Raw genomic sequence first — 7130 nt, forward strand, 5'->3', positions numbered from 1 at the left:
TTCAATAAGGTTGCACTTTATACAGGTTATGCTATTAAGAAATATTAGATTGTGTTATCACTGGTTATATATGTGTTTATATGAATCAGCAACTACAAATAGGTAGGGTTGTCGAATAGAGTTAACGGAATACATTTTTTAAATATAATTTTATGTGCATAAAAGTATAATTTTGTAATGAAGAGCAAAAAGTAAAAGCAACATTGTTATATACAGATAAACTATTATGTATCTTATTCATTAACATGTTCAATAGAAACCTAGATGTAAGCTTGCTTCTGCTAAGAACTTAGCACAATAGTTCACTATATTTAAATAATATCACTTACACATACTGTAGTGTTTTGAAACACGGTATTTGACTAATTAGAGCTAGGCAGTCTGGTTAGTAACTGGTGCTAATTTATATTAGCAGAACCAATGAAAATTGAAGCAGCGGTAGAGTTGTTGCTCATAGCAACCAGACAGATTAATCATCTTTTTACTGGAAAAATGAAACTATTCAGTTAGTTGCTATAAGTATTAGCTTCACTTTTACTCCAGTATCCTTCACTGTGCTTTATTTATACAAAAGGTCATTATCTTTTTTATCTACAATGTTGAAGGTACCAGACATGGGTATCCATGCACATGTCCTTTTAGAAACTGGCACACCCAACATTTTGTCCCCTGAATCATTAACCACCCAGAGGTTCCAAAATAAAATGAAAGAAAAAATTAATTGAAAGGAAAAATTGGGGGTTGGGGGTGGAAGTTATAGGCCTTGCATAAATAAAAACACTTGGCGTAGCTAGGCTATGCAGAGCGGTAATTGAAGGAGGGCTGAGGAGCAGCCGGCATGACCGGTGTTGGGTTATCAAGGCAGAACAATAGCAATCAGAACAGGTCTGATCAATTGTTTCTCAAGAGAGAAGATGGACAGCTGCTGTATGGCTGCCAATAGACATGAGATCAAAGTCCCGTCTTAAAACCAGCTGGATTGGGTGGCTGGCATCTTAAAAGTCTATGGGTAACTCCAGAATAACTTGGGTTCTATCATGTAGAGCAAGCACATTTCAAAGAGCACATTTTTGTGTGACTCTTGAAAAATAGGTATGCTTAGATGGCTTAGATGCTTAGATGACTTAGATGACTCTGGCATGCATGTTCATGAAGTTAGCAAAGGGAGAGCAGATGATTGCCTTTTGCGGGATATAATAGTATTTGGTCAAACATTTTAACTGATTGACTGTTCCCCTCACATAACAATTTTTGCTTGATCCACCTGAAATTGTCCTTATTATTTGATTATTATCTTATGTCTATCTCTTTGTACTGAGCCTTCTCAGCTGTGATGAGGCAGCCAGCAGCAGATTTGGATATTAAATATCCATGCTGATGGCATATTTTATAACACATGTGGCAAGACTGACCATGACGCTGTCTTCTCACATTATTTAGGGCACAGTGAAGGTGATAATTTGAAAGGAGCATACAACCACTAACGTGGCCCTCAAACTGGGGCTTCCAATGGTTCAGCTTTAAATGTAAGATTCTGTGGATGCAGGTTTTTAATTTTTTTTATGTCTATTGGTTGCACTTTATGAACATTTGCTTTTCATCAACCTGACTAACTATGTAACAGGTTCAAGTGGATATCTATTGGAGTCAGAAGTCAGTAACCTTCCATACTCAGGTAGATTACCTGCATGGAACATCCTAAATGTCCTTTTATTTGCAGCGAAAACATCTGGTGGAGAAGACTACGCTGCACAGAGTACAGTAGGACATGCTGGCACAGTCTGATTCTCCTTAGGTACCTGTGTCTTCCAGCATATAAACATGAAACTAGTCATTAGGGCCATATTTAGGCATTGTGCTGATGGCACATCTGAATGATGACACCTTTTTGTACAAACTTCACCCACTGCATCATGGAATTCATTTAGTAAAAACTAATGCTGGAATGTGATATTAGAGGAAAGATACTGTCTGTTTTATATTTACATCTACTTTTAAACTGTATGGAACAAACAAGAGAAAGGAGAGATATTCTCATGTTCCTTGTACCGCAGACAGCCTACTCTAAATAAACCCCTTTACATCTTGTAGTTTTGTTTTCTCTGAATTTGCCCAAAATGTCCAGAGGTGACCAGAAAGATTATCACAATTCATAAACTTGGAGGTTTGGGGGCCCCATACCTCACTGTCATGGGCACTGGCCCACAAGCGCCATTATGGTTTATATAGCCTTAACAGTTTCTAATGTTTACTCTATAAAACGGGACATGAAAGGTGCATTGTGGATATCTACCAGGCCCATCACCTAAAGGGAAACATGAGAGACTGAGCAAGGTTTCCCTTCTAGTCTGATCCCTTCTTCTTTTGAGAAGCTTCAGAAGAATCTTCTGAGAAGAGGGGGAGGTGTTCTTTAGTCCTGTCCACGGGGCAACAATGCTGCTCCTCTATAGCTACAGTATAGTGATTGAGTATTGTCACACTAGGACAGGAAGAGTTTAACTGGCAGAATCACCAGGTCAAAATAAAGGATAAAAAGCTTGAAAAAGGAAACATAATGCAGACTCCACATCTAAGGACCAGCAAACTGCAATATACTGCATTTTGTCCTTGGGCTTAGTTACACTTTGATGTTCTGCAATTTGCAGGCTTCCTCGGCTGCCATTGCTGACATCCCTCAAAAAATGCTAGTTTCTGAGTCATTTACCTGGAGCAAGCATGCAGCTAGTGAAGTTAGCACTCCTGATCTGCATACTAGTTTTAGTCAGTGGATCAACACGCATCCAGACAACAAACACGTTCAAAAACAATCTGTAGCAATGGCTGACAATTAAATTCTATCCTAGGATTGACAGTTGTCTAAAACTAAAAAAGCTACTGAACTATTGGTTTATTTCAAATGATATGTAAAAAAAATAAGAAACAGGACATTTATCAGACTTGGAATTGTTGTTTTCTGATGTAAATTCTGTGTTCATGGTGAAATTTGGAGTGTTGTATTTATTAGTATAACTTCCCTCCCTCAGTTAATGGTTTGTGGGATGAGTTTGCTGCATTTCTAGGTCCCTGTTAGTCCGGGTGGTTTTCTTTTTCCTGTTGTGATCATCATTTCCTAAGAGCTCTCTTTATTTTTTAATATTGTAAAAGCAAAATTGATAGGAACTTAAAAATGCATTACCACTGGGAAAAAGTTCCAACGTTAGCAGAACTGAGCATTAATGGGGAAAATCTTCACTGAAGAGAAATATAAGTCAGTAAACAATAATGTCCATAGACCTCATATTATGTGGGAGGTTAATTGACAATACCATGAAGGTAATACTGAATGGATAATTATAATTATTGGTGGAACAGTAAACTTCATCAACTGTATATGAAAAATCTGCTAACTTCTTTATAAGAATCCATTAAGCTTCACCTAAAGTACACATAGACAGGCAGCTGTCCTAAAAGAACAATGAGCAGTGGGGCACCTGCCTAGTCTTGAACCTGTGGGATCTGCTGCACAGTGCTCTTTGACTTGGCTAATTAACTGCAATCATGCATGCATGGGCAACACTTCCCTGCCCGTTTCGACATAGAAAATGGAAAATGTAGTGCATGTTGCACTGAAATTTTCCAGCAACCTGAAAACTCTCTGCGTCAATAACAAGCCGTTTCAAAGGTCAAAGGCATTCATGTCGCCCACTGGAGGAACCAGAAACTCTTTCCTTACCTTTTGGTTGTTGTATGCTCAAACTCTCCCGGTTCATTTATAGCCTTCAGGGGTGAACTGAGCACACATGTTGCAGTGCCCATCAGTGAGAACATTTCAAATTACAGGTTTCCTAAAGGAACATATCTGTCTGCAGTCTGCTGAAACAATGCATACCATAGTCTATAACTCATAGTGCTTCGGGAATCCTTTATCATTTACTTAATGCTTCTTGGTAAAACATGGATTTTATACATATAGTAAAACAAAATGTTTATAAACCTAAAGACAGTACAGACAGTTTAAAAACTTACGGACATGTGTCTGTTAATGTCTGATTACCTCCAAGTCAGTTCAGTTCAAAAAACAAACAAGGTTTGCGTCCCTTTCCATTTTTTCCGGCCCTAAAAGTGACCAATCTGTTGTTTTATATCTGGCTACCCATAGACCTAACAAGTGTCCATCCAGTTCAGTTTATTCCCATACGGCAAAATGGAGGAAAAAACTGAATGGACACGGATTTCACAAAAGCAACATCCATTCTGTAATGCTCTGATCAGCAGGATATCTGTGCACAGATCCCTTGCTGATTGGAGCAGATGAGTGACTCTGTGAAAGGGGTCTAAACGTTCACTTGGACTTTAAACATCATAAATTGAGCACGTGCCGGTCCACACAGTAAATTAACTGATATTAATGAATAGAAACTGTGTACCCATACAACCAACCAAATTATAAATAGTGCTACATATCTCATGTTTTCCTCAGGTAGGTATGGTGGTTACATGCATGTTATTCCAGGATGTTACTGGGTGTAGCATCCCCCCTTCCTTAAATCCCTAGACTTTATCAGCACAAATGCTGTTCTGATCCAAAGTTTATCTCTCAGCAGTCATGTAGACATTTTGTACCATTTGAAAGTCATATATGGAGGAGGTGGGTTTGTCCGGGGTTTCATATAACAGCTGATCACTGTTGTGTGATTCATTTTGCATCTCTTTCCATATTTTGTGTTTACTGATGAATACAATACGGATGAAACAAATGACATTCCAATAACCTTTGTATTGTGTGACAACAACATGGCATAACTTGGACTTCCTTTGTAATTTTTCTTTCAGGTTCTAATCCCTTCCACAGTCTATATAAAACAACACATTTGGCTAGATTCCACTCTAGGTTAGAACATATTTTTTTTCATAGGAATCCCTTCCACAGTCGATACAAAATAAAAAGATTTGGCTAGATTCCACTTTAAGTTGTAGAACTATTTTTTTTAGGGATGCACAGATACTTTTCGAGTACCAGTGCAGATACTTGACATTTTCATGAACTACCAGGGTTGCAGCGGTTGCAGCTGGGACCTGGCTCTGGCACTCCACCACTGTCCTGAAATCATTAGTCTGTATTGTTTTAGAAAAACTGTCACATGACAATAAACAAAAATGTATCAGTACTCGTACTTGTAAGTACTCGGCAAGTACCAGTACTCGCAAAACTGGTATCTGTGCATCCCTTTATTTATATTTATAAAAACAAAATCATACATTAAAACAGAGATGTACAAATCCCAGGAGCTCCGTGTGCTCCTTACAAATGACAGCTGCCTCCTAATTTTTGAATTTTTCTCTAGTGTAGTCTTGGAGCTCAAAAGTATTGGTACATGTACTCGTACTTGTACCGAGTACTGTACTTGGTATCTGTGCAACCCTCATTTTTTTGGTAGGAAGAGAGCAGTAGGACTTTTAGCTACACCCCACCTACCAAAGATGGAGATCTTACAAGCAGACCGTTGCTATGTATCCATTATTACGGATTGTACATATGAAATTATGAAATGACTAACAATCAATAGCATATGTACAAAACAAAACAGTTGGAATGTGACCTTGCTAGCTATCGCCACATGATTTCTAGAATAATTTTACTAGGGCACTTTGGACTATGAAAGCAAGCTTGATTGCTATGGAGCTATGGGCTGTATTTCCAGATTTCCTGCCTCCAGTGTCTATTAATAGGTTTATTAATGGGCATTAGATGGTAAACAATGTGCTCATGACCAAGCATGTACATTTATGCACATAGTCAACACCCCCATACTGACCTAATGTCTGTGGGACAATACAGATCCCTAGGACTAGTCAGCTGGGGGTGTCTGCTCATGTAAACACATAGACCTTGTGAATAGGCGATGATCTAGGGACAAAGGGCACCTTAAAGTGAACCATTCAGCAAATGGTTCAGCAGGAATAACTTATACTTCACTCTACCGTCACTCTGTTCAGTGCCAGGAGCTGAATGAAATAACCTGTGCTTCTGGATATGGAGGAGCATTTGACTAACTTCATGTGACAGCACTGGGCCAATCACTGCTGGCACATTGGGAGTCCATAGAACTGTGTGAGCTACAACTCTGGCCACTTGTAGCTTACAAAGGTCTTTCCTTTCATGGAGGGGAATATATGCATCTGTGGAGGTATGAATGAAAGTGAACCCCTTAGTTTGCCTTGCATGGACACAGATTCACTTTTAAGTAGTAATAAACTCTCAAACCTCTTTTCAATAAGGAATCCAGATCCATTGCCCAGCACAGTATTTCTATACATTTTCACCCAAGCATTTACACTCATAATGTTTGTGAAAAGCTGTCCCCATCTCTCAGCTCAGCTTCCCTAAACTTCCCGTCTAGTAAAAGATCATAAGAGAGAGCAGCTATCCATCTGCTAGCTTGTAGAAGACAGGAGGGGAAAGAAGAAGAGTGGAGGGAAGAGGGAGGATGCGATAGGAGAAAGGAGCAGAGGATTGGCTTACCCTGCTGTGCCTGTGTGTTTGTATGGACTAGCACACTAGCACACATGAGGGTGGCTCCATAAGACACTGCAAGGGAAAGGTGCCACCCTAAAACAGGATATCAGGGCCAGTGGTCAGAGGACCAGATGATTCTGCAGGTAATTAAAACTTTTAAACATTGAGGAGCAGCATACATTTTAAATGATATAATCAGCATTTGCAATAGCCTAAAAAACCTTTTCACTTTTATATCAACTTAAGGAAGAGATTTGAAAAACGTTTTTTTTTTTTCCATTACAGCTTATCTCCAGACTGATGTAGAATGTAACCATGCCGTAGGTGATTCTCCCCCACTGCATGGGTTAAATGATTACATTGTCTAGGGGAATTGGAATACGTACCAATACATATGCAATTCCTTGCTCCTATATGTTTCCTACATGCTGCACGATTGCTCCCCCAAACCTGCTTTTCTTTCGCCCTCCGCTGGTCACAGGCTCTCTGACATCACCAATGGTCCTTCATTAAACGTGCAGGCTGTGAGGGCCCCCCACATCCTGGAAGTACTAGTGAGTGGAGAAGAGCACCAGCCCTGGGGGCAGTGAAAGATAAGGTATTTGTACTTATACTGTATATTCCCCCCCCCACC

The sequence above is a fragment of the Nanorana parkeri genome, unplaced genomic scaffold (assembly GCF_000935625.1).
Source record: "Nanorana parkeri isolate BGI_ZX_2015 unplaced genomic scaffold, ASM93562v1 scaffold72, whole genome shotgun sequence".
NCBI lineage: Eukaryota > Metazoa > Chordata > Amphibia > Anura > Dicroglossidae > Nanorana > Nanorana parkeri.